The sequence below is a fragment of the Lacerta agilis genome, chromosome 6 (assembly GCF_009819535.1).
Source record: "Lacerta agilis isolate rLacAgi1 chromosome 6, rLacAgi1.pri, whole genome shotgun sequence".
Lineage (NCBI taxonomy): Eukaryota > Metazoa > Chordata > Lepidosauria > Squamata > Lacertidae > Lacerta > Lacerta agilis.
Genome location: NC_046317.1, coordinates 37237362 through 37265213, shown reverse-complemented (window position 1 = coordinate 37265213; position 27852 = coordinate 37237362). Strand labels below are relative to the sequence as shown.

At 43.6% G+C, this 27852-nt stretch overlaps 1 protein-coding gene and 1 long non-coding RNA gene across 11 annotated transcripts in view; one reads left to right on the top strand and one right to left on the bottom strand.

The window, feature by feature from the left end:
- DAB1 (DAB adaptor protein 1) overlaps window positions 1-27852 on the bottom strand; it is a 561275-nt gene that overhangs the window by 410216 nt on the left and 123207 nt on the right. The gene's annotated exons all lie outside the window — the stretch shown is intronic.
- On the top strand, window positions 676-27664 carry LOC117048314. Of its 2 annotated transcripts, none has more exons than XR_004426829.1 (3): window positions 676-745; window positions 27039-27083; window positions 27218-27664. It is a non-coding gene; the product is annotated as an uncharacterized LOC117048314 (long non-coding RNA). The 2 variants fall into 2 exon arrangements; XR_004426828.1 differs by lacking the exon at window positions 676-745 and adding an exon at window positions 23779-23854.

The window sequence follows — 27852 nt, the reverse complement described above, 5'->3', positions numbered from 1 at the left end:
ACACAAGATTCATCTGCCATACCAGTTGGCTTGTGCACATAGAACGGGGTGTGACAACGGGGTGTGCAAAGCAAAATGTCTTGGGCTGGCCCTATGCACACCACTCAAAATGAAAAGGAAAGAGTGCATTATATACATCACAACTGCAAACATGTTATTGTGCAAAAAAATATAGCGACACAATCCATTGTCCCCTTTGCATTAGAGAGAGAAAGAGAGACACTGACCCCACAAGCCTAGGAATGTCAACTCATAAGTAAGACCCACTGAGTTCAACAGGACTTACCCCCAAGCTAGTAAGGGGGAAACAGAACTGCAGCCTTAGGTTTGTTGAGTTTGGTGGACATGCTATATTTTTGTGTTGAATTGTGGGCATTAAGTGCTCTGCATACAACAAACAAGTCTCAAATTTGTTTACATGGTTCCTTCAAGGCGCAAAGGATGCCATTTGCTTTTTGCTAGCTAACCCACTTTGACGGGAAGATCACATATCTTTGACATTCAAAAGAATAACTACCCTGCAGTGAGGAAGAGAGATTGCTATGACTGTCATTGCTGCTCTAAGTGGATGTTCCTTAAATTCACAATTTCCCCAAATTTGAAGTTTCAGTAGTGACACAACACACCACCTGAAAGAGTGAAATGGTACAACTGACTATTTGCTTATTAGTTTCCTTTCAGTCCTATTGAAAAGAAGCATTGAAAAGAAGCAGCAAGTGGATGAGAGAAGAGCAAAATAAAGAAGGTACACTTTGTGTGCACTAATAATACACATTTCATCGCATTTGCCATGGCAACTAACAACAGAAAAGGCTCCCTACTGCAAATTGTAAAAATTACCCAGAAACAGAAACAAAATGGCTGCACAAGCATGTGATGTACATACTATATTATGAACACCACGAGATCATAGACGCCGTCTGGAAGCCATGCAAGCATGTATTCAAATATGCTTTCGAGTGGCATATCGTGCTTTTGTTGTTCTTCCAGCCCCACCTTCCTTCAGTACACCTGGGTGTAATTCCCAACAGCTAGTGCAGGTGGGAAGGCAAGCAGCTCCTCCAGTCTCATCATACAGACATGGAAAGCTAAAACAAGAGTCATTGTGTATGAAGTGTCATGGATGGCTCTGGGTTGCGCAAAGTGCCCCTCTGCTCAACCTCTCCTGAACTGATTGATTCTGATGGGCTTCCTTGTCAGCAGTGGGGATCAGTCAGCAGGGGATGACTGGCTCAAGACAACATTAGAATTTTCCCACCCTGTAACATCACTCTGGGGCACTGGGAGAGATTCAACCCTACTGTTTCTTAGAGCACACTGCTGTTCACAACATGACAAGTAAGCTACCTAGCACTGCTCAGGATCCTGGTCTAGCAAAAAAGAATCACAGGGAAACCAAGAGGAGGTGTCACAAGTAGGACCAGCCAGGAATCCAGACTACCACCAGTAGTCTGTTTTGTTGTGAGGCTATCATCCTATTTTCTGTGGTTATGGGTATGTTTAATAAACATTAGCATTTGTATTTGGTTTTCATCCATGTTGCACAGTACAGAAAGAATCAATACTGCAGCTCTGCAGCATCTACTAAAAAATGTAAGTAATTGGATGAATACAATTGTAAGGTCATTTATTTCAGCTCTGATATACATGCAGTGTTCGAGCATGAAAGCAGGGTTTGCTTCTGACGCTACATTAGTCAGACAAATTCATTATGAAGATAGCAACTAGCAGCCAGCCATACACTGGTAAACGAGAGGACGGCGTTTTCTGTTTCTTTGCATTCGGAATGGGCCAATGTGGTAGTTTGAATAGCCATAGAAAATGCTGATCTCTTCAGAATTTTACTTTGTAAAAAGCAGTATTAGGCAATGTTTTTGGAAGACCATGTGGCTTATCAGCCAGAAATGTGTACTGTCTACGACCATCTATGTGATCCTGAGCTGAGTAAAGATTTCAGAGAAAACCTCATACCCTCCAACATTCCTCAGATGAAAATAGGGTCATTTCTCAATGCCTGCCAACTGACCCTCCTCAACCCCCCATTTTGTGTCATACACCCCCCCGCAGAGTATTTCTCATCAGAAGAAGGTTGAGTGGCACCAACACTACACCTACAGGGCACAGCGCACACACCCTTCACCACACTGAGAAAACCCCTTAATCCCTATTTAATTATTTTCTTTGGAAGATTTACAGAAAGAAAAAAAACACACACCAATAAATAAATTTTAGAAAGGGCCAAGATTAGACGTTCTGCTCTGCTCCATGTTTCTTTCCGCTCAGGGTGGCTCTGCCCACTGCCTACACCTCAGAGCATGTACATGGGGCTGGGCCTAGGTGGAGGCATCCTCTCTTCCTCCTCACCTACTCTCCAGAAGCCACTACGAGCTGCCCAAGGGAGGAGGCTGGCAGCGGCAGCCATGCAGAGGCACTGGAGAGGCAAAGGAAAGCTTCCTTGCGGCTTCCACCGTGGTTGCTCTGGAGAAGGGCTGGCTCATCCTCCTCCCCAAGCTCAGTACTGATGGCACTGGCAAGGGAAATAGGGACATTCTGGGATCAAATCAGAAGTTGGGATGGCTTTCATAATTTTGGAAAATCAGGACACTTGGAGGGTATGTATGCTGAAGGAGGCTGGCCTTCTTGCATGGCAACCCTAAATGAGAGGTGGGAAATCTGTGGCCCTTCAAATGTTGTTGGACTCCTACCCCTTTCAGCCATACTCAAGGTTGATGGGTGATGTAGTCAAACAACCCTGGAGGGCCAAATATCCCTCACCCCTGTCCTAGACGGAGACACTCAGGCAACGTTTGTAAGAGGTGGAAGCTTCAGCAGGTGCAATATTGTCTTCCCTGATACAACTTGATCCCTTGCTGGTGCAGCATAGGAGAAGCAGGGGGAAATAATTGAAGGGCCTATTGCTACAGGCAACAAGGAAAACTGAGAAACAGATCACAAAGGGGAAACGGGCAACATCAATGGAATGGGGGTTGAGAGATCTAATGGGGTCAAAGCTGGGTTTCTGCCTGCCTGCATCTAGTGGCCAGGCCTCAATGAGAAGAGAAGGGAGACTAGCAAAGTAATGATTTCTCATGGGCTGGTAGTTAAGATATATAATAGAGAAAGGCATAAAGGGTGCTGTATAGGGACACCCTGTGGAGGGAGAGTATTGCAGGATGTGGATGCACGCTGAGAGATAGGGAATCTTGCCAGTATTTAACAACTGACTTAGAAAAGAAAAGTTGTTGATGGAGCAAGTTCAATCCCAATGTAAATTTTCCACAACCCACACACAGAAAAACAAACCTATATACATGATAATACACTAAGCAAAACAACAACCCAGTAGAATAAATAGTGAGACTCAGTGGGAAATTGTTAGATGAATGGAGGGATGCAGAGATACTGGCCATGTTCAGACAATCAAATCCTGACCTAACAAGTACAGATGCACATGAGCTCCATCCATCTGTCACACAGCCACTTTGCAGAAGCGAGGAAACAAGTTAGGAGATCACAATTAACCATAGCTTCCCATTATGAGCAAACAGTCAAAGCAGGGTTAATGGCTTCCCAACAAGCCACATATGAAGTCATGGTTCAAAGTTGGTTCATGAGCACTGGATTATTTGGATGTCATTACCCATAGCTTCCTAGTTTCCAAGTAACATGAAACTATGGTTAGCTTCAGTTTCCTGGCTTATTTCCCTATTTGTGTGAATGGAACAGTGAAGCGGGAGGGCAAAGGGGCTGTACATAGATGCAGGGAGCTTGTGCCTATCTTGGATTATTAATCCATGAGTTGATCATGTGAATCAAGTCATTGAAACCCATCAGACATTTTAGTAATCTTGTTTAAAGAAACAAATATGTTGTATAGAAATGTTTTCAGGATTGAAAAGGTGTACTTTGTGATGATGTTATTTCCCCCCACTCTGGGGTTCCTTCCATGATCCATTGCTAGTGTTTTACAACAGCCTTCCCCCTGTTTAGCCTCACTGTTGCTTTCAGAAATCACACTAGTGGCATATTAATCATAAACAATAGATGCACAGGAATGTTGCACATCCCAGTGTGTCCTGGAAGCGCTTTCACTGTATTCTTACTATGAGAGAGAAAGAAAGTGGCTCTCTGAGAAACAAATCATGCGATTCAACATCAAAGCAGCATGGGTAGCAAGAATAACTCAGTAACAGCAGCAAGCCCTTCAGTACACATAAAGGCACAATACCACTGAAAAGGACAGCTGTTTACAGGAGCTAGAAACACATGCTGCATGCAGCTATAAAGGTCACACATATGTGCTTCTGCTTCAGCCACCTCGAGATCAAAATTCCTCATTAAAAATTGAAGTTCTTTAGGCAGCCAGACTGTTTATAATTCAGTAATTACTGATCCAGAAATGCAATCTTAAGAGACCTGCTTTTTCATGTGCTTGTGATGGCTGGGGGGGGGGGCACAGCAAGAGCTGTAGGCAATCAAAGGCTGCCTAGATTTTGGGGCTTGCTCCCAGACTTCTGTCAATGCAGTTCTTGTTTCGGATAAATAGCTATCAACTTAGTACCCGCACAGGGAAGGAGATGAATTCACAAAAAGTGGGATGCCTAGTGTCACTGTCAAAATGAGAAAGCTCATGGTCCATCAACTATATGACATTTTCAAATATCTCCCCATTTCATCTCCTTGCCCAGAAAGTCAAGTCAAAGTGTTATCCAACTCAGCCCTGACCCAAACGCTGCTCCATTCTTTCTCCCTTCCTATCAGGGTGCATACAAGAGCATCTGTAACAGGACTATAGTGCAACGCTACAGCTGCTTACACACGAACCCATTTGCAGCACAAGAATAGTGGGTGCTTGTCTTCAACATATTGCTTTCAATCTAGATTGAGGCAAGGGTAGGTCTGGTTACTTGATACATGTCTGAAAACCTTCCCCATGGTTAGGCTATCCATGTTTTTTCTTCCGTGCACATGTCCCAGGTGAATGAAGAAGCAAGTAGCCACTGCAATCTTGGTACACAACAACAACAACAACAACAACAACAACAACAACAACAACAACACTGGGCAGGTGTGGATACACCTTGCCCCCCATTGCTGGGACTACCTACAACTGCTTTCAAATAGACACACTGCTGGGTAATGCAATACCAATCTGTGATGAGTTTCTGTTTTTGGAATGAAACCAGTTTCTCAAGAAGCAGTTTTTAGGGGCAAAAAAATTAAAAATTAAAATAAAAAATGCAATAGATCAAGACTCTGTTTGGACCACGTGGAAAAAAGTGCAGGTAGTCTCTGTTAATTCTAGGATAAAAGGACATTGTACACAGTCTACATTAACATGTCTTTCACTCCTTTTCTCTAGAAGTCTTTGGTGCTGCTATTCATTGTTTCTTTCTTTTTGGTAAAGAATGAGGTGAAAGAAGTGCCATGAGTCCCAGCATAAAATTGGTGCCATGGCCCCCCGAAAAAATAGGTGCTGGTGCTCCGTACTGGCGATTACTGTCATACAAAGCCATGCCATACTACTTTTCTCTAATGACAGTTTCCTCCTTGCTCTGTGCATGCCTCCTCTTCAGAAGCAACTACACGCTCCTACTTGAGGGAGAATTGTGACTGCAAATCTTCCTAAGGCATTAACAAGGGCCAAATTTAGATTCCCACATCCCACCCCCCACCCCTTTGTACTGCTGATCAGAGCAGGAATTATGAGAGCCCAAAGCGGCACATTCCCGAGCTCAAGGAAACAGATGAGTTGAGGTGTGCTTTGAAGACCTCATTCCCCGAAGAGAAAAAGGGAAGAGGAGGAGATGAGAAGAGAGAAAACAAAGCAGGAGGAGGAATGAAGTGGACTTTGATGGTGGAGCTGAGTGGAGAGGCTCACGAGACTGGAACTCGAGGGAGACAACCCTGATTGATACACTGAGGGCGTTAAGAAGAACAAGTCTTTAAGGCTTAAGCAGGAAAAATAACAAGCACAGTTGTAGGGAAGGATGTCATGAGTTCTCTCCTCAAACAAAAAAAGAAGGGGGGGGGGAATCACTGAGCACCAACTTTTGAATTGTCTGCAATAGTACCATTGCCAGCCATCATCAGTGGCATGTTAGTGCCTATCAAGACAGCTGCAGCTTGGGTTTCAGCTCAAGTGGATTCCTAGAGGTATGTCATAAGGCCCTTGGTACAGAGCTGAGCTGAAAGCCATCCTGTCAGTTTTCCCACCCATTGTGGGTCCCATACATTTAAGGCATATTTAAAACACATGACTTCCCCCCCCCCAACTTATGCTGGGAACTGTAGTTCATTAAGGGTGCTGGTAATTGTTGTTTTGTGAGGGGTAAATTTCAGTTACCTCTTTTTTCAGACGTTTGGGAGCAGAATACTTTTTTCAGTGGTAGCTGCAACTTACAGAAAGGGGGAGACAATCCTTTCTCCATGGAGCTTCCTGTACCATGCCCAACACTTTTCTAACCCTCCATAACAGATTTCCGGGGGGGGGGGGGAATCAGCTTTATTTTCTTTCATGACTTTGTTGTTTAGACTGATTTCAACTGCACTGATTTATTGTTTTATTGATGTATTAATTTTATATACTGCCCTATACCCGGAGGTCTCAGAGTAGTTCACAGAATAAAATCACAATATAAAACAACAAAATATGCAATCAAAACAAAAACAACCCAATAACCCCCCCTTCCAAAAAAAAACATTTTAAAAGGGCAGAGGATGTCAATCAAATCAACCAAATGTTAAAAAGGAACGTTTTTGCCTGGCACCTAAAAGTATATAATGAAGGCATCAGGTGAACTTCCCAGGGGGGAGAGCATTCCACAGATGGGGAGCCACTGTAGAGAAGGCCTGTTCTTGTGTTGCCACCCTCTGGACCTCTCAAGGAGGAGACACATGAAGAAAGGCCTCAGAAGATGATCTCAGGGTCCAGCTAGGTTCATTGGAAAGAGGCGGTTCTTGAGGTATCACGTTTAAGGCTTTGTAGGTCAAAAACAGCACTTTGAATTGGGCCCGGAAACTAATTGGTAGCCAGTACAGTTGGACCAGGATCAGTGTAATATGCTTAAACCAAGTTACTTGTACACCACTTAGAAATTATTGTAATATGGTGGTATATAAATTGCCAAATAAATGAATACAATAAATAAATGAGTGGCTGTGTCCTCTGAATGGAGTTTTCCTCTCGGGATCTTTGGATTTTGCATAGCAAGTTGCAAATAGCATTCAGAAACAGGGCAAAAAAAAACCAAAGACCCACTTTTGATTATTGTGTGAAGATGAAAATTTCCCCCTTGCTGAATGTGCATATTTTGAAATGGAAACCAAAAATTTAGCTTGTCTCTTTTTGAAGACCATGACATCTGTAGAACAGACAGCTGTGTCGTTCTCTAGGAACACAGGGGGGTTAAGAAGAGTCCCCCATATATGGAAAGAACATTTATTGATTGATTTATATTTTATTTCATACAATTTATGTACTGTCCACCTGTCCACCATCAGCAGCATCTGAAGTTGCTCCATGCAGTATATTGATGTACATATGTAGAGCTTTTTCGCACACTCATTAAACACATGAGCTGCAAGGAAATGTGGCTGCTGTGAACATCAGTGGGGTGGAGTAAGCCTGCACAGCCATACAACACCCCCCTGCCCTGCTTTCAACACATGACTCTTCCACTATATAGACCTCAAGGTGTCCTCTGATATAAACAACATGGGGCACCTGAGAATGTGAATTTTCCCATTCATCTCAGTGCAACCCTTAGGAAGCAGCCTCCTCTAGTGAAGTATTCAAGGAATCACCTGCAGGTGACTCCTCCAATGACATCACATCACTGGATAGACATGTTGATAAGCAGCAGTAGCACCACCCTTGAAGCCACAAGCGCATAGATGCCTTAATAGATAATGAAAGCATTGACAGATAAGGTGTAGGCATGTCTATGAGTGGGGTATAAATGATGACAGCAATGGGGCTGGTCCAAATGCCATGCCAACTTCAGCCTGCCCTTAACCAACCCTCACTTGTCTGCCTTCCTACTTGCAACTAGACCAGGAGGTGGCACTGCCTGATAGGTTCCTCCTTGTGAGTCTCAGCATTGTTCCTGAAGAATTTACCAAGAAGGATGGGGGGGGGGAAAAATCTCAAATTGATTGATTCTGCCTGTCATTTTCTCTGACTCCACCTACTGGTGGTTTCCTTGTTTTCTGTCCTGCCAGTCTCCCATGGGCACCAGTGGAAAACAGATTCCTTACAATTGGGTTTGTGTGTGTGTGTGTGTTTTTGTACAGATACATATGTGAAAGACTGTTAAACAAATAGAAAAGGATCATTGGCATGAACTGAACAATCACACTGCTCCTTTTTGCAGTGGGGAAGCAAAAAACGACAATTTTCACTAATATCCTTTTGGAAAAGCACATAATTTGGGGTTAATCCTGCGCATTTAGGTTTAACCCTATTTTCTTTTTAGCACAGTAGCACTAACATTTGAATCTTTCAGCAATCTGTTCCAACCCCGGGCCCATGCATAGGCAGTTAGGAGAGACCATCTCCTTCATCTGAATGGAAAGCTTCCCTCAGGCACAAACACAACTTCAGATTGATTTGATTTAATATTTCAGGCTGCTCTATGCAGCTCATCTTCCGTCTGCCATCTGCTTTTGCGGTCTGCGGTGACATAGAGCACAGTATTATTGTGTTTGCTGAAGCAAGGCCATTGGTTAAAATATTAATTTTCAGAGTTTTATGAGATTTGTATGAATAGCATATTTATCAGGGCAATCAAAATTAACCATTTACTATTCTGAGAACAGTGCTGCAATGCCATTTACACGCAAGTTACAGAGCTGAAGTGAGGGTTCACTCTAATGTTCTTTGCTGCAACAGCTGCCCAAGAAATAAAATGTGCTTTAAACTATATAATTGCTTGTCCCTTTGGGGGTGACAATGCTGTCAGGAAAATATCTAAGTTTGCCAATGTCCTTTTCTCATGTAGACCCATTGTGGTATGCTGGATAGTGTGACATTACAACAGGTTGCCTCTCTTTAAAACAAATTGTGCTTTAGGCTTCACTAGCACAGTAGACAAATTCTACATATTTAGTGTTCTGATAATGCTGGACCAGTCAGCTTTACGGGTTTTATTTTTGGTTAAACTTCTACAGCTTAAGATAAACTTTGCTAGGGATTGGTTCTCAAACTGAAAAGTTTAGACTTCAGAAATAAATATCTTATTTGACGTGCCACTGACTCCGCTGCCTTGCAAGGCATCCCAGTACATGGCAATTCAAAGGAAGGCCATATTGAGTTCAATAGGACTTAGTCCTAGGTAAGTAGGTACAGGATTGCAGCCTAAAGCAGCAATCCTGCACACATTTACTTGGGGGTCCTATTGAGCACAGCAAGCCTTACCTCTCAGCAGACATATACAGTATAGGATTGTGTTGTCAGCTTTTCAGCTGAAACATCCCTTCCCCAATGAGATTCCTGGTAAACAAATTCCATCTGATTAGAGACTAGAGACCTGTCAGTCACAGAATAGCTCTCCTTCTCCCTTTTCCCTACCCTGGCATTTTCTGTTTTTCAGTTTTGCAGACGTGCTGTCTGCAGCATTCATTTAACCATCCAGATCTCTGAAGCATTTGGTTGAGAGTGCCTTGGATGCTAGAATAACAGAATAATAGAATTGTGGAGTTACAAGGGAGCCTGAGGGTCATCTAGTCCAACCCCCTGCAATACAGGAATCTCAACATACATGATATCTGACAAGCCCCACATCTGTCTGAAGAGGCTCCGCTTTGGTTCTTGAGTTAGGATTTGCGTGTAAAGATCCCCAAACTAGAAATAAATTCACACAGGACTCAAATTTCAGTTTGAGGTTTTGGCCTAATTTTGGCCACAACTTTATTGATTACAGGCTGTGATTGGTTTGCTTAGGCATTGGTTCAGACTATCTGAACCTGTCCAGGACTGTCCAGGACTGGAACAGAACTGACAACTGCCAGTGCAGAGGTCAGGTAGGTAAGCACCCTGGGAGATCGATTGGGATGGGAGCAGTTCCCAAGATCACGCCCAGAATGCTCCCAGGGGCTCTTGCGTGGCCCTAACCCCCTTTCAGGGGTCGGGCAAAAGCATGGCGAGCCCCTGGATTCTTTTAACGGAATACCCACACAGCAACCATTGGAGGGACAGGCCACAGCCACACCTAGTCCCCTCCACCACACATTAACCAATGCCTAACTGCAAACCTTACAAATTTGTGACGATTTGCTACATAGTAGGCAAAACCCAAATGGCACCACCCAATCAGCCAAGTGGGAAAAACTCCTACCATGCCCCTGCCCCAAGAGCAGATGACCCACGATGGTATAGCAAGGTCAATCAAACCCTAAATATAGGGAAGAGTGGCCAGGTGATCAGGTGCACGAAGCGAAAAAGAGGAAGCTAAATGTGATCATGCAGCAGTATATAAAAGTCCCTCAGATGCAAATTTAAGCACCCATTGGTCAGAAGCAGTCCCATGCCTCCGAGGGACCAATCGGGTAGTTGTGGCTATCCAAACATACCCACCCCACCAATCAGCAAGCGGTTGTGGTGATCTCACCACAATGCGTGCTCACTGTGAGGAGAACCCGATTTCTCCCCCACCATCCATATTACTATCCTGAGCATTGGGAAATATATGACTCTTCCCCTTTCTGCCATTGAAACAGCAGAATCAGTAAGGTAAGTGGGCAGATAGATGGATGGGGTGGGTGGGAAACAAATGGACAAGTGGAAAGATCACTGGGTTTGCAGTAGGTCAATTGGGAAAGAGTGCAGTTCTCCAGTTTGGAGTAAAATCTAAACTGGAGAATCTCCCTCTCCCTCCCCCTCCCTCTTCTCATGGTGTGTGTGTGTGTGTGTGTGTGTGTGTGTGTGTGTGTGTGTGATGTATACCTGACACTTGAGGCAAACATGATAAATCACAAAGTTTATATTCCAAGTCCAGGAATTACAGTGCCTGGCAACCACTCTAAGTGGTACAGAGAACAATGTAAATCCACATCTAATCCTGCCAAACCCTAAGCAGGCACAATATTGTACAGACCTCAGTAATTCCAATAGGCCACAATGGCAGAACGAATAATACATAAAAGGATGGTGCCGTCCCCCTCCATCTTGCTCATTTGACTTAATAAGCTTTTACAGAGTTACCACATTTTTCAACTCAAAGGTAGTAGTGTTCCTTTGGGGAGTGAAGCTATTGTATAAATATAGCAGTTTGCAGAGTGCTTCAGGATTCTCATGGGTAATAAGCCCTATTTAATCCTTTCATTAGTATCTTAAAATCCCTGACAACTTGAGTTAGATTTGAGTGTTCTCTTATTTTTACTAATTATTTAAAGCACCAACAGTGTCTGTATGCACATGCAAGACACGGGTGAGTTTCTAGGACAAGTTTGGAAACAGGACAAAAAAAAGAAAAAACACTCTGGAGGAAAATCCAAAGACATAATTTTATATTTTTATAGTCTGAGTAGCAGGATGGATGAGGGATTTCACTCTTACCAAATGGCCTAGTTCTGTACAAATAACAAGAGGCCTGCACATGATCCAATTCCGCGAGGCAACTCATCCATGGACCAAAAGGAAAAGATGGTAGTATTGGTCTACTTTTTGATGTGCCCCAATTTTAGGTGTTATACTATTTTAAATGTGTATATATAGATCTAATATCTTCTGGATCAGCTTCACAAAACAGGATTGGGCTTCCCGTTGTACAGACGTTCTAGTCCATTAAGGTCCATCTTATCTCCAAGGTTGTTTAACACTTACGTCAGGGTTGGAGAAGCCCATGAGTCTCCAGATTTTGCTGGGCTACAACTCCTACCATTCTTGGTCATTGGGCTTGTTTGTTGGGACTGATGTGAGTAGGATCCAGGTTTTTTGTGGGGAGGGGGGCTTTACACAAGACACATGGGTCACCTCCCTCAGTCAGTCTATCTCCTCACTACAGAAGCTCCAGCAGGGAGCTCTCATCAATGCAGCCCTGCTGGAGTTGAGGTTTTTCATAGATTCTGGTCATAGCCACCCATGACACTGTACTGGTATCCCTCTACCATTAGCAGTGGTGAGTTGAAAGTTCAGACAAGAACTTTTGGCTTGGAGTTTGGGTAAAATTGAGAGTAAGAGCACTCTCCTTTCTTTTTGCTGCTGCTAGTATACAAGCTTTGTAGCACTAAGAGTGGCACAAAAAGCTCATCTTAGCATCCACCCCCCCCCACCACAGAAGCAATCTAGAAATAACACTTTATAATGACATAGTGTTGCTGTAAAGAGACTTCCAGAGGGCAGGTGCCAGGAACAGTTCTTATTGCCTCCATTATCAGTTAGTTCCTTCCTCCATTTACTTCACTATTTCATCCACAAATTGGACAGTGAAACATGAGGTCCGTATCGACTCTGCGGGTCCAATACTTTGCATGTGCATATCTCTACAATCCTCTGAACCCTGGGAGAGTGCTCCAGGGGACATAGGAAGATTTGAATCTCCTTCTCCAAGAGTAGAGAAAGAGCATAAGTCCCTTCCTTGTCACCACAGAAACCCCTGTATGCCTTGCCATATTGGGTGCCTTCAGCACTCTGAACCGACGGGGGGGGGGGCATGCCAGGGCAGATCATTCCCCAGCCCCTGCCTCCAAAATGGTGGGAATGTAAGGCAGCCCTGGCTCTGCTGTATACATATTTTTCTCCCTTTGGAAACACCAAGTGAAATCCAGCATTAGTCACACTCAAAGATGAACCATGAAAATCAATGGCCTCTGAGTATGACTAATGTTGGCTACCACCCAATGGCAGGGAAATTGTGTCGCCTGAAAAACCTCAGAGGGGAGAAAAGAAACCCAGCAACCCACATTTGTTTTTGCCCCTCTGACAGAGTACTAAAAAGGGCAATTCCAGCTTTTATTCTCCCACCCTGCCCAGTAAATGTAATTTATGAAAATGAGAAAGCACCTCCCTCTTTTCTTTCTGAAATGGCTGGCAATCCATTTCAGTTGCACAAAGCCCCCATCTTATGGACAAGGACCCTGTTTTGTGCCATTTCAGTTTAAATCTTTGACTAAAACAACAATGGTGAGGTATTGTCAAGAAGGACTGTCCAAGGGGGAGAAATCCCAGAGATGCCTTAAAAACAGATTCCTACTGTCAGGTTTTCCCTGGGCTCCAGAGCTGATGTGACACAGATGTTGTGAATGGTGTCAGACAGCATTCAAAGTGATGTGCCTGGAAGGATGATTTTTAATATATGTTTAAATTGCCTATCAGGCTACACAAGACTGGAATGATCCAACCGGGATTTTTCTTTGGTAGAGAATGGCAAAGAAAATCCAGAGAATAAAAGGGCTCACTCTACATAAACTGATGGGAAGAAGAAAGCAAGGTTTTCATTCTCGCTCCCCAAGCCCCTAAAAAAAGAAGAATCAGATTTGCAAAAGAAAGGCAAAGAACATGTAGTGCTCAGCAATCAAAAGGGCTTGATAATCACAAAAGTGATTTCTGCATTCTATGTCTCCATTGGACTATATTATAAATCGCTGTAAAAATCATGCTCAGCTTTGGCGAACAGACAGCAAATCTGTTACATACATCTGTAGTATATATACCAGTATGATTAAGTGCCAACAATTTCCCCTAAACAACAGTGTTTGGGGGGCCCACCCCCTGCAGAGTTTTTCCCCCCTAGAGATTTCTTTATGCTCCTGCAAACCTGAAGTCCTCTCAAGCCTGCTGATATTTTCCTCTTGTACATGAATAGCAGCATTTGGGAGACTAGAAATCCACACATAGATAATGACTTCATCCATTTACATATATAGGGGTGGAGAGACCAGATCCAGCCAGTGGGTGAGAATTTCTCCCACCACCACCCCAGACCAACCTTGGCAGGTGTGTGGGGCAGTTTGCCTGTAAAAGTTGGGAGTAGTTCATTATAATCACTAATCAACTAAGAGATTACAGAGAGCCTCACTGAAGGTCTTTTCAATGTGCCATATGAATTAAAACTGCACCTGCAAATGGACAGAGCAGGTCTTGCAATGAGCCCATTTGAAGGCAAACTTCACAGTGCAGCCAATCCCTATGGGGCTCATTGTCAGAGCCAATACACACAGCTCTCGCTATAGCTTGGGTGGAGAGGTGGGTTACTCCTGTCAGCAAGTTCCATGTGCAGAAGAGCACTTTAAGCTCCTGAATGTTTCTTTGTAACCATGTCTTTACTTGCACTACACCTGAAATCACTTAGGGGTGTTAGATGGATGTGGTTTGATGAAAAATCGGGTTCTCCCTTGGAAGAGCACGTGTTGCGGTGGGGGCTTGCAAGCCACCTCCCTGGTAGCTGGGCGGGGTTAGTTAGCTGGCCACAGCTTCAATAGGACCCTGGGGTGTTGCTGGGGAGAATTAAATGTTGCAATGTTGTGATGGACAGCCCAGCGTCCTTTATATTGCTCTGCACACAGGGTGATCCTTCTCATGGCTGCGTGCTTCAGATCACCCACCCTCCCTCCCTTTATTTTAGGCCTCTGCATTGACCTTGCAACTGCCTGTCATGGGGTCATCTGCTTTTGGGGCAGGGGCCCAGTAGGAATTTTGTCCATTTGGCTGATTGGCTGTTGCCATTTGGTTTTTGCCTACTGCAGTAGCAAATAGTCACAACTTGTAAGGTTGGTGGTTAGGCATTGGTTATTGTGTTGGTTACCGGAAGGGTGGTCCCCCCCCCCTCCAGAATGATGATGGTGTGCAGGGAATTCCGTTAAAGGAATCCAGGGGGTCGACATGCTTTTGTCTGAACCCCCGGTAGGGGGACAGGGCCACGCAAGAGCCCCTGGGACCTCTGGAGAAAGGGAGGGATCCGCCCCCAGCCTCCTTAACTCTCCCCAGATGGCATTCTCCCGTAGCTGACCGAAAGTCAGCTCTGTCCCAGTGGACAGCTAGTCTGAACCAATGCCTACACAACCACTCACATGATTTGTATTTTAATAAAGTTGTGGCCTAAATTATTGCCAAAAACCCAAACAAAAATTATGTCTGAAGTGTGAATTTTTTTGGGGGTGGCTTGGGGACCTCAACACGCAATGGCCTCACGGGTCAAACTGAGAATCTGTGTTGGGCCTAACTAGGTTTGCATGTCAGAGGTTTCCCATCCCTAGTATATATCAAGATGCTATTTAGATTTCTGACTTTTCGCTGTGCTGACATTGAGGAGACGGAGGGAGGAGCCTTTCTTCCTCTGTAATTCATTTGGGCATGGAAGCATCTGGTTCTGTACAAGTTGACAATGTGCTTCCATGATGATAACAACTGCTGGTAAAGTGGGTACATGTTCCATGTAAATTGGCAGGCCCCGTTTGTCAAGGAAGATACAACTGGAGTATTTAAACCAGAATCTTTCACAAAAATAATCATTAAATTCCGTTAGCTAATAGGGAGGACAGCAGCAGCTGCCAGAGTGGTTAATAAAACTAAATCCTTTCAACTAGTCTCTTTGAAGACAGCAAGTGTTTGAAGTGAAAGTCACAGGTAAGATGGGCTGATATTGTTGCATGCAGATTTAATGTTTGATTGGGGATAAGAAGGAGGGAGGGACAAAATGCTAGCAATTTGTGCCACAGGAAATGTTGTCTCTCTTTCAGTGCTGGTAATGTCTGTGCTGTGGGGGAAAAAGGGTAAGGGGATCAGCTTATTCCTGGCAGTGTTCTTTTGCCTTTAATAGCTGCAGAGCAGTCTTAAGCATTTTTCAGCTGTGCACCCCGTTAAAATAAATAGATGCAGGATGAAACTACCTGCTGAATTTCTATGTGTTAAAGAAACAAGATACCACTTTGGGGAGGGGGTGGGGAGATGGCAAATTGTTTCCTTGGCAAGTAGGTTGTCTGAGTCATGCAAACTTTTCTGCCTGCGGGATGGTTTTGGGAACTGTTTTATTGCAGCGGCAATAAAAGGAGCTGGAGGCATAGAGTGGCACTGTGGACCTAGTCTGGCAGTGGCATCATCACTGTGTACTGCATGGGTAGGCAACCTAAGGCCCGGGGGCCATATCCAGCCCAATCGCCTTCTAAATCTGGCCCATGAATGGTCCAGGAGTCAGCAAGTTTTTACATGAGTAGAATGTGTCCTTTTATTTAAAATGCATCTCTGGGTTATTTGTGGGGCCTGCCTGGTGTTTTTACATGAGTAGAATGTGTGCTTTTATTTAAAATGCATCTCTGGGTTATTTGCGGGGCATAGGAATTCATTCTCCCCCCCAAAAAAAAATATAGTCTGCCCCCCCCAAGGTCTGAGGGACAGTGGACCGGCCCCCAGCTGAAAAAGTTTGCTGACCCCGGTGTACTGGGACACTGAAGGGGTGGGATGCCGGCAGCATCTCGATGACTCAGGTGCATGGGTGGGAGTGCCAGTTTGGCTCTGCCAGTGTGCCCAGACTGCCCTGACCACCCCCTCACTGTTAATCACATGGTAGTGATGCAGCTGCCAAAAGATAAAATATTTCTTAATTGCCCTTCATTTAAAAAAAAAAACACCCTCCAAGGTGGTGTACAAAATTATGATTCATGTTTTCTCCCCTTGTTTCTGAATTCTAACAGATTCTGCTCTTACTTTTTTTGGTATTTAGTCACATTTTTTGCTTGGAGCCAGCTCAGGCCCATTCTTTCTTCCAGGACTGTCCTGGGGTCTGAATTAAATTGTAGTCTCTTGTCTGGCCTAAAAATGAGATGTGTAATTTGGGACCCATTTGTGGGCCAATCCAGACATCTACAGATACTCCACCCAAAAGAGCCCAGTTCATGTGCAAATACCAAAAGAGCCCTCTTGAAGCATGGACATTTAGGATTAGTTTAATATGTAAAATGAGTGGGGTTGCCAGAACAAGCATATTCTGCCCATCCCACATGTTCTCATAGCCCACCAATTTTTGGAGGGAAAGTGTGGAGCTTTCTGACACATGTTTAATAACTCTGATTTTCCAGGGATTAAAACATGCAGGGAACCTTCATGAATACAGAAGGTTCACTGCTTCAGACAGTCATCCTCCACAAACTGTCCATCACATATTTTGTAAGACCTGAATTTGCACACCTGAAGAGGGCTAAAGTCTGCCAGTTATCATGCATACATACATGATAGTTTTATGTTGTCTTTTTTAATGTGCTCCTTCCTATCCTCTCATCCCTGTCCTGTCATAACCTGGATGAAACCATGGCATACTTAGGTCCTGCTGATTTCAATGGAAATTAAGCACATATCACTCACTTCTTTTTTGCATTCCCTTGTCAGAATCTAAAAAGTTCTTGCACAACAACTGCAGAAGTTAAATGAGAAAAAATGAAATGAGAGATGCTATGCGACATCTTTGGTGTCATGGGAAGGTATTTGTCAGAGTTTGGAACAGAATATTTTGCATCCTACCACCCAGCCTGCTCTCTGGGCCATGCTGCCTGACATCTGTTACATTTTTTTAAAAAAAATACCTTACCCATTATTTGGCTGCAGAATACCACGGGGGAAGCATTTAGACTCAGAAATACAGACCTCTGCAGAAATGTGCACACATTAGTTTGCATACAGAGGAAATTAATTTGTGCTGAAACATTACGCATGCATTTTATAGATAGGTGGAATGCAAAGTTTTTGAGGCATCACAAATGGCCTAGACAAGATAATGTGTGTTCCGCAAAGTATTCAAACTCAACATAAAGATGTGTGCAATATAAAAACCTGACAGCCATGCATTTACTATTATTAATATTTCATTCAGAACAGATTGCTTCAGTTGTGTATTCTGTACCCAGCGGCCTCTAGTTCTAATGGTTTTTCTTGTTGTTCTGGAAGGGTCAGTAAAGTATTCCACCCATGTCCGTATATGCAACCCCTTTCTGGGGCAAAGTGTGTGAATACCACCCCCCCATCCATATGGTGATTCTTCTGTGATAAGCAAACCTACCTCATCTCTGCATTTCAATTTGTAACAGACTAGACAAAAAGGAATTGTTTTTCCCTTCCCACTCCAAAAAATACTCAGAAAATAAATGGTATTGTTTCTGAGCTCATTCAGAAGTCCAGGCCTCTTTATCTTCCCAGTGCCTTATCAAGCACTTCACTGCCACTGCCCACCCCACATTCAGCACCTTTCCACCTCCCCAATCCCTTTTCTGGAAATTGACCTGTTTGTGGCAACAGCAGCAAGGAGGATTCAGAGTCCAAAGGTGCTTTCCAGGAGTCATAGTGTTTGTAATGCTGTTGTAACACAAGCCCTCTTCACTCATTACCTGTGTGTTCGGCAATAGCATGCCCTGCAATTGACTTGGGATTCGGGTCATTATTTTTGATTCCTTCATGTTTCCATCCTTCAACAACTGTGTGTTGGAAAACCCTGCATGTGAGCTGAAGCTCACATAAAGATGCTCTACACACCTGGGGCACCTGCATGACCCCGTGTCACAATCACACAGATCTCCCATACATAAGCTCATGTGCTCAGATTTCCTTTCAGACAGCCATGGCACAATTCTTCCAGGAAGCTTATGTGACATGGGAGGAGGGCCCACCCCCAAGGCAGCGCAGCATTGCATGAATGGCACTAGAGTTTTCAGACTCCATTGCTGCTGTTACAACTCAGTAAATTTTAGTGGCAAAGGGAAAGGGGTGTGTGCTGTGGTAAGAGCTGGCTTTCCCTCCACAAGAGAGCTCAATATGAGTTGGAGCTAAACTTTGAGGAACTTTCAGCCAAGCTCATTGTCATTTCATCATCAGTGAAGTAGTTCACCTCTGTCATACCTGTCTGACGTTCACCAGTAGATTGTAACAAGAAGCATGGAGTTGGATTCTTCTCTTTATCCACTTAAACTTCCCTTCATTCTTTTTGTTCTATGGTTCTCTTTGTGCCACTAAATATATTTCTGGTGAGATGGGGAGTCAAATTGCACCCACAACACCATTGCTTAGTTCTGATTTCCAGAGATTGCTTTGCTATCATGGAGATGAAAGGTGGACCACACTTACTGCTGATTAGCTTAGCACCATTTCATTTTATTAATTTATTTGCCCACAAGGTTCCAGAGAAGAGGCGAAGAGTACTGGCCTTGGGCTGAGAGCTCCAGGCAGCTAGACACAGTGGCGTAGGAAGGGTGGGGCATAGGGGGCGGGGCACCCTGGGCTCCAGGGGAGGGGGGTGACACTCGGCGGCCCCTCCCCAAACTGAGCCCCACTGCCCGGCACCCGTCCGTACTGCTTTACGGATGGGGCAGCCCCACGACCCGCCGCTCGCTCAGCAGCTCGCCTGGTCGCCACAGGAGCAGCAGCGCTGGCCCGGATGGACTGCGCATACACAGCATTTCCACGCATGCACAGTCGTCCGACATCATGACATCATGGCGCCCCTGCCCCCAGGGGGATGCCTCCACGCTGCCGCCCTGGGCAGCCAAAAGGCTTCCTCCGCCGCTGGCTAGACACATCTTTGCCCCATTAAGACAGGCTTCCCCAACCTCATCATTCCCAGCCTGTGTTGGTGAAGGCTGCTTAAAGGGTTCACATAAATATACAACATCACCATGTAAATATTTCAGATGCTCAACATTCTAACATTGGTTGTGTGTAGCATTATCTTACATGGCGTATTTATTACTCTCCTTCAACCATCTTTGCTTGTGTTTTAGCAGGTATTGATTCCTTATGCAAATCCTGAAGGCGATTCTACTTATTTCCCAAATCAATATTGTGTTCAACATTTAATAGTATGAGAGCAAAAGAAGACCCAGAGGTGGAAAGCCCGGGGGGGCAGGGAGGGAGGAGCGGCGGTGCGGGGGGGTGTTGCAAAGGGATTGCCAAGAAACAGAAGAATGCAGTTGCTCCATCCAATGAAATGATACAGTTAAGGGGAGAAAAGCTGAAGCAGTACTTTTCAATGCCAGCAAAAGATTCCCCAGTACAAATGACTCAGCCATTAAAGAAAGGGAGTAAATGTGTTACCATTACATTTTTAGTAACTGTTGGGACCTTCTAGAACTGTAGCTTCTAAAACAGGATATCAAATGGAGTGGGGGAGGGGGTGGAGGGAGAGAGCTTTTCCTTCTCTAAATTCTCCCTGCAAATAAAGAAAAGGCCTGTTTGTTCTCCTCATAATCACTTCAAAGCAATCCCCAACCTTGCAATAAAGTAAATTCAAAGCAATTAGAGAGCAGTTCTGAGCAGAAAAACCAAACTGTGTTTAGAGCTCCTTCCCCCACCCCAAACCTCTGTAAATTGGTTCCGCATACATTTTCCTTGAAAGGATGTTATTCCTCTTCTTTAAAAGAAAGAAAGAAAGAAATGGAGGGGGAAGGGGGGGGGAAACAGGATGTGTGTGCCCCCCCATTTTCTTTAAAAGAAGTAAATTTGCAACGACAAATAGAGATATGTTGTGTCTCTGGAGTGAGATATTATATTGCTGTTTGCAGGCAAACCAATTCAGCATTGCCCTGGTAAACTCTTATAAATTGTAGCAAACAATAACAGCGAGTTTGAGGGGGTGGGTGGAAGCGGAGAGAAACAGAGTAATCTGCAGTGCGCTATGATAATAATAATAAGAGCCGTACTACAATATTCTGTTACTTTGCCATCTTTACAATTCTTGCTCCCTAGAGGTCTTGGGGGAGTTTTCCTTTGTTTTTTCCTCCCCCTAGCTTGCCAAACGACATTTCCATGAAATGTAAAACTGATGCTTTCCATGCCCCCACAATGCTTGTAGCTATGAGAGCAACAGAGCCCCACCAAACCGAGATGTGGTTTAATTTCATTGTGATACAAATAAATGTAACAATTAAGAATATAATTTCAGGAGATGTCAGCGGCATAATTACTTGTATGGCTTGCGGCCAATTAAGCAGTAGGTGAACCAGCTCACGTAATTGAAGCACAGAGGTGTTTGAACCAAGGTGTTCGTGCTCTGGATTCTGTCAACGTTTTGCTGAACTCTGCACTTCTCATTCTGACCACCCCAGATGTTGTTTGCAAAACAAATTTGGTCCCTGGCATAGGTAACCATAATCTAAACAGTAGCATGCTGCAAGTGGCAGTGGTGGTAGGGACCCACAGTGGGAGACCTACCAACAGATGGACTTTCATTCAAAATTCTGTACAAGGAAGACAAATTTGTTGCCGGTTCAGGATTCCACCACCCCCCCCCCTTCCCCAAACTCTCATGGCAAAAGATACTATTTTTTCACAGAACAGTGGGGATCGTTCAAAAAGTTTATGACATTAAGCTTTACCTCTAGGTAATGTGCTTCCCACATTACTAATTTGCTTCAGCGGGAACTTGTGCAACATTGCCAGGGCAAATATATCACTGCATGCACATCAACACTGGGAAGCTGTAATTAGTGATGACGATTGTGTGCACATGCTCAGTAGATACAGCATGAGACACTTAATCTCAGGGTCATGGGTTCAAGTCCCATATCGGGCAAAGGATTCCTGCACTGCAAGGGGTTGGACTAGATGACCCTAGTGGCTCCTTCCAACTCTACAGTTCTGTGATTCTATGTACACATACAATTGTTTCATGTGACGGTCTGCATCCATCTTGTACTCTACTCTGTACACTAGATGGTGTGGTGTGGTGGGGATAAAGTTACACCCAAACCATAGAGACCTTAAGTCTTGACTCTCTCATGGAGGCACTTAAGTGAGGCACTACAGAAGGGTTCACTCAAACGCCTTCATGTGTCAAAAGAATGTATCAAGGGGGTGCACTGAGTAGTGCTGCCCCCCTGTAAATGTGCCCACTTGCTATATATATAGTATGTTAGAGGAAGCTCTTTGTACATAGGGCTTCTTCGTGTGAGGGGTGGTCCTCCTTGGCCCAGGATTCCCCCATCACTTGGTGGAGCTCAACACACACAAATCGTTATGCATGATGTATGACTACTTCTCTAGGGTGCCCAGTTTGCGGCTGTCAGTGGCAGAGTGTGTGGCAAACCCACATGTATTTTAACACACACGTAGGTGTGTCTCACCCTCATCCTTACTTTCTATCAACTTAACCTACTTCTGTGGCAATCCTGAACACAGTTACTGGAAAATAATTTCATTGAACTCTGAGACGACTGTGCTGCACAAGGGTAGCCTGCTTCGTTGCTCTGCATTCTTATGGTTCTTTATCTTTAAACTGGGTGTTCACTGGACAGCCCTTCATACGGGAGACTCCTTCAAAATAGAGGGCCATCCTTCTACAGCCAGTGAAGCAGAGAGCTCCTGGAAACAGAGGACTGACAATCCTAATCCACCAAGAGATAAGTACCATAAACATCATTTTCAATGCACCTTTCTTCCACATGTGATTTTCTAATTGTGGAGATGCCCAGTCCTAAGCATGCTTTATATAAATCTATTCATTTCATACTTTTAGGAGAGAGTAAATATAGGAGAACCTAAAGCATGCAGAATCTGGGAGACCCAAGTATGCAGAATCTGCGAGACCCAAGGCCCTATCCTCCACAACTTCAGTTCCCTGTATGTAAACTGGGAGTAACAGCAAGCAACCTCATAGTCTGGTCACATGCACTTATTGAGGAAACTTACTGTCCCCTAAAATAGCATACGAGTAAAGCAAAGCACAAGTTGTAAAATGTTTTAAATAATAAATTTCTTATGTTATGAATAATATGACAATAACCCTTCAATTCAGAAACATCTTGTATGTTTTAATAGTCGTTTTATTCCACCCACCCCAGAACACCATCCGATAATGAGTATAGTTTTTTCCTTTCAATTACATAGCAAGTGTGGATTCCACAATTTAGATGGCTTTAATTGCTTTAAGTTTCTGCAATTAATAATCTATTTCTGTCATTAGGTGAAAATGAAAAAGATTACCGTGTGTGTGTGTGTGTGTGTGTGTGTGTGTAAGTGTAAGTGTAACAATAGGCTGTGATTGCTCTCAGTCGAAAGTGATGAAAGTGCCCTGCTTGTGGTGCTCAAGTGGAACTGCAAGCATCCCTTTGTAGATGCTGCTGAACCAGCTAATCTCAGCCATTAGCACCTGATCACAGGAAAACATTTACTCCGGATTAAGAGGAGACTTGTGGGCATGCTTAGAGGAGAGAGATGATGGCTTGGTGGGCTGCCGTCTATGCAAGCAAAGTCCCAAGATATACCCTACATTTCAGAGATGAAAAAAAATACATATGCATGCTTGTGTAACACAACACATCTTATATACCAACGACCACACTTTGATCCTCACTCTACTCATAGTTATGTACGGTAGAAGACTCTTCACCCACATGGGTTTCTCCTATGTTCACTTCCCCCTGCTGCAGCCTGCCCTACACTGACCTAAAAGCCCAGAGAGTAGTGATTATTTTGACAATCACAATTGGCCTACAAACCATAATTCAATATATACTTCAGCAGCAGCTGTAATTGTGTAAAATGTTGGTATGTGTACTGTGTGGTATGCCTCAGTATTCATTTTGGTTGGGACATGAACCACTGGTGAGTTATTGTACTTTTTTCCCACACAGTCTCTTTTCTTAATCAATTAGTTGCAGCCCTATTTGAATACCACAACCAAAAGTAGGTTACTGGAGTTTCAATGCTATGAACAACTCACCTGGAAATAAGTCCCAGTGAACTAGGTTTGGCTTACTCATCTATAGAATTGCACTGCATATCTCTCATTTGACATGTGGCCTTAAGATGGTGTCTCAGATATGGTTCCCCTGGTTTCACCTGTTCTCTCTACAGGACATAGTGGTATGGATGCTCTGGCAGGACACTTAGGAGGCTACAGAGATTCCAGTTGTGATGGCAGCAATAATAGCTCTTACGGTCAGTCCAGCTCTGGAATTTTATAGTACGGATTATGTCCTATTGAATTCATATTTTAAGGGCCATGAGAGACCCTTAGATATAATTATAATTTATTTAAATGGGCTTGGTATCATTGCTGCATGTAGTGAACATGATGTATTTTATATTATTAACACAGAGCATTAACATAGGGTGGTTGTGTTGTTTTCCATTTTTTCAGCTACTTTACAGCAATAAATGCCATTTTCTGATAGAGTACCCCTTCTTTATATTTTGCTCTTTTTATTTCCATGAAGCAGTAGCAGGGCAGGAAAGTGGATGAGCTCAAACCAATTTTGCTTCTGATTTTCTTTTTCTTCTTGGTTTGCAGGAAGCATGTTTATAATTTTTCACAGTGATAGAGACCTACTTTGACAAATTTACCTCAGGGTCCTATGTAAAGAGAGCACTGTGGGTAGGAGGACTCTTTAAAAACTGCTTCACTGAGGCAGTTTTCTATAGGTTTCTCACTGTCCCTAATGCCTCTATACTAGCTCTGGGGTGAAATTATTAGATGTTGCTGTGGGGGTGTATGCAAGCTTTCAAAATGTCTCAGCAGTTTGTGAAATAGGTATGGAGATGCAAAAACACAATTTCTTCCTTCTCGGCCAGGAATTCATTCCAGCAGCAACATTTCTAGCCCACTTTTAAAACCCTCATTGGATGGTACTCATCCAAGGAAAAGTGCTATTCAGAATGCTGTCACGCAGGAGTCATACTTAAATGTTACATTGAAATGCCCCAAATGCAGAAATTACCAACAGCCATGAAAAATGCTGAGAGTCATACACAATCTGATGAATGTCCTAAATGATAAAGTTATGTTAATGAATGCTGATGCTGACAACAACCATTAGTTGATTTTCCACATTCATTTATCCTTCTTTCTGCATTTTTTTATACATTCAGTAGATGTGTATGGATAGTGATATATTCTGTCTATCATGTATGACAGTCACCTGCATATGGGTCCTGTTCTCATCTTCTACCCCTTTCCCCACATGCTACCAACACTATTGACTACCTTTTGGATTTACACAACAACCTCACAGACCCATCTTGCCTTATGCTTTTCAGTCACAGAATTGGAAGGGACCACAAGGGTCATCTAGGCCAACCCCCTGCAGTGCAGAAATCTTTCACTCAGTGTGGGGCTTGAACCCATGACCCTGAGATTAAGAGTCTCATGCTCTACCAAATGAGCAATCTGAGACAAATAGTCTTGCGTGCTATGAAAAATCATTGAGTTTCCCTCAAAAAAACAACCTGCGGTGTATTTATTCATTTATTTTAAGGGCAAATCCCTTTATGAAACAAAAACTAACCTGCTACATAGTACAACTGTGACATGTGAAAGAAGCCAGAGGTTCCTTGGCAGCAACATTTTATTTTGGGGATGTGGCAAAGTAGGGCCATTTTAAGGCTCTGAAATCCACAAAAAGGAGGAAAGATGGGTCACAGGACTATTTGTTGGCCTGTGAGTATTCTCTCCCTGCTTATTTAACTTATATGCAGAATTCATCATGCGAAAGGCTGGACTGGATGAATCCCCAACCGGAATTAAGATTGCCGGAAAAAATATCAACAACCTCAGATATGCTGATGATACTACCTTGATGGCAGAAAGTGAGGAAGAATTAAAGAACCTTTTAATGAGGGTGAAAGAAGAGAGCGCAAAATATGGTCTGAAGCTCAACATCAAAAAAACTAAGATCATGGCCACTGGTCCCATCACCTCCTGGCAAATAGAAGGGGAAGAAATGGAGGCAGTGAGAGATTTCACTTTCTTGGGTTCCATGATCACTGCAGATGGTGACAGCAGTCATGAAATTAGAAGACGCCTGCTTCTTGGGAGAAAAGCAATGACAAACCTAGACAGCATCTTAAAAAGCAAAGACATCACCTTGCCGACAAAGGTCCGTATAGTTAAAGCTATGGTTTTCCCAGTAGTAATGTACGGAAGTGAGAGCTGGACCATAAAGAAGGCTGATCGCCGTAGAATTGATGCTTTTGAATTATGGTGCTGGAGGAGACTCTTGAGAGTCCCATGGACTGCAAGAAGATCAAACCTATCCATTCTCAAAGAAATCAGCCCTGAGTACTCACTAGAAGGACAGATCCTGAAGTTGAGGCTCCAGTACTTTGGCCACCTCATGAGAAGAGAAGAATCCCTAGAAAAGACCCTGATGTTGGGAAAGATGGAGGGCACAAGGAGAAGGGGACGACAGAGGATGAGATGGTTGGACAGTGTTCTTGAAGCTACTAACATGAGTTTGGCCAAACTGCGAGAGGCAGTGAAGGATAGGTGTGCCTGGCGTGCTCTGGTCCATGGGGTCACGAAGAGTCGGACACGACTGAACGACTGAACAACAACGAGTATTCTCCTCTCTTACCAGATATTCAGCTACGAAGGTCTGTTGCATGGGTGTGAAACCCTAGAATGCAATTACTCTTCAAGATATAATGTCAAGCAGCACTAAAGAAGCAGCATTTTAAATTACTTCTAAAAGGGATTGTCTTAGCTGCCAGCATAAGAGAAGTGATTCAAAGAAAACAAAGGGGCTACTGTTGGGAGCCATAGACTGGCTGTGATCATCTCTGTTGCTTTCGGTCTCAGAAGCCCATAAGCTATGACTACAAGAAAGCATGGCTGATGATTTGTGTGATGGGCAGAGACAACAAGCAACCATTGCAAAAAAGGTGCTTTGAACTGGTGAGATCCTCCATGACTGGAGGGTTCCCTTCTATTCGCAGAAAGTCGAATTAGGCTCCAAGCCAAGAATAACAACAATCAGAGAAGGTCACCCCTGGGCCTGAGGTTACCCACCTCTGGTGTGGAGAGCTGCAGTCTTCACCGCTATGCTACACCAATGCTCCAAATGCACAGGGCTGTTTCTACTGCAAGCAGCCTGCATGGTGATAGCTCAAGGTGGTTCAGGAAACCTTTTGTTTGATGTGTTTAAAATAACAAACCAAAAGCAGTGTTATGCATGGCTTCAAAAACTAATGCTTTAAGAAACCGCATGCCAACTTATTGTAGTGAATGCATGATTTAGTCCAGTTAATAGGCTTTTTTTATTTAAAAAAACAACAACACAAACCTATTTTATTGGGGGAAAGATCACTACTTATGGAAATTCTATCCAACGTTTTTCTCTTCCAGTTGACATGAAGGCACAACCGTCGCCAGTTGTACATGGCCCTTGAGGTAAGAGCACATGAATGCTTTATTCTGATCTATTTAAGTGTCCAAAGATTAGCATATTTTCCACCTTTATAAATTATACAGTTTTCCAGCTTCTCTCTCACTCAACCAAAACATATATTGCCTTTGATTTCCAGCAAAATGAATGGCTGACTGAATCCCAAGGTATATCAAGAACATAGTGTAATATACTGTCCAGAAGAACAGATTGCTTAGCTGAGACCTTAAGTTGAGACCTGAACTGGCATCACTATCTCCTATATATAATTCAATTTACTGCCCTGGAAAAAAAAATCCACAATAATATAGCGATAATACATTGCACTAGCCTAGTCCTCCGGGAAGTGAGTCTACTCCAGTCTCCCCTAACTGGTTGATAACATATTTAAATGCCAGTCACTAATCCACTGCTGCTTCATCCTTTGAGAGCTGCTTTATTGAACACTGTAATTGCCTGGATGTTGTTTTTCATTTCTGTAGCTGTTGCTGTTAATTAAATATTCCACGAAAAGCTCCCCGTGACATTTCTTTCTGCTTTCTTGAAATCTGATACGATAGACAGTCTGTACATTTTTTCCTGCTGCTTTCTGCTGATATTCTTGTCCCACAATTCAAATTCTCAGAAAACATGCAAGAAACTCTATGCACTCAATTGGGAAAATAGGTTTGCTGCTGCTGCTGCAGGATGTTAAGGGGAGCCTGGTGAAACGAGACACCTTTTTCCATTCTGATTTTTTACCCATACTACCACAACTGAGCCTGTTTATAGGAA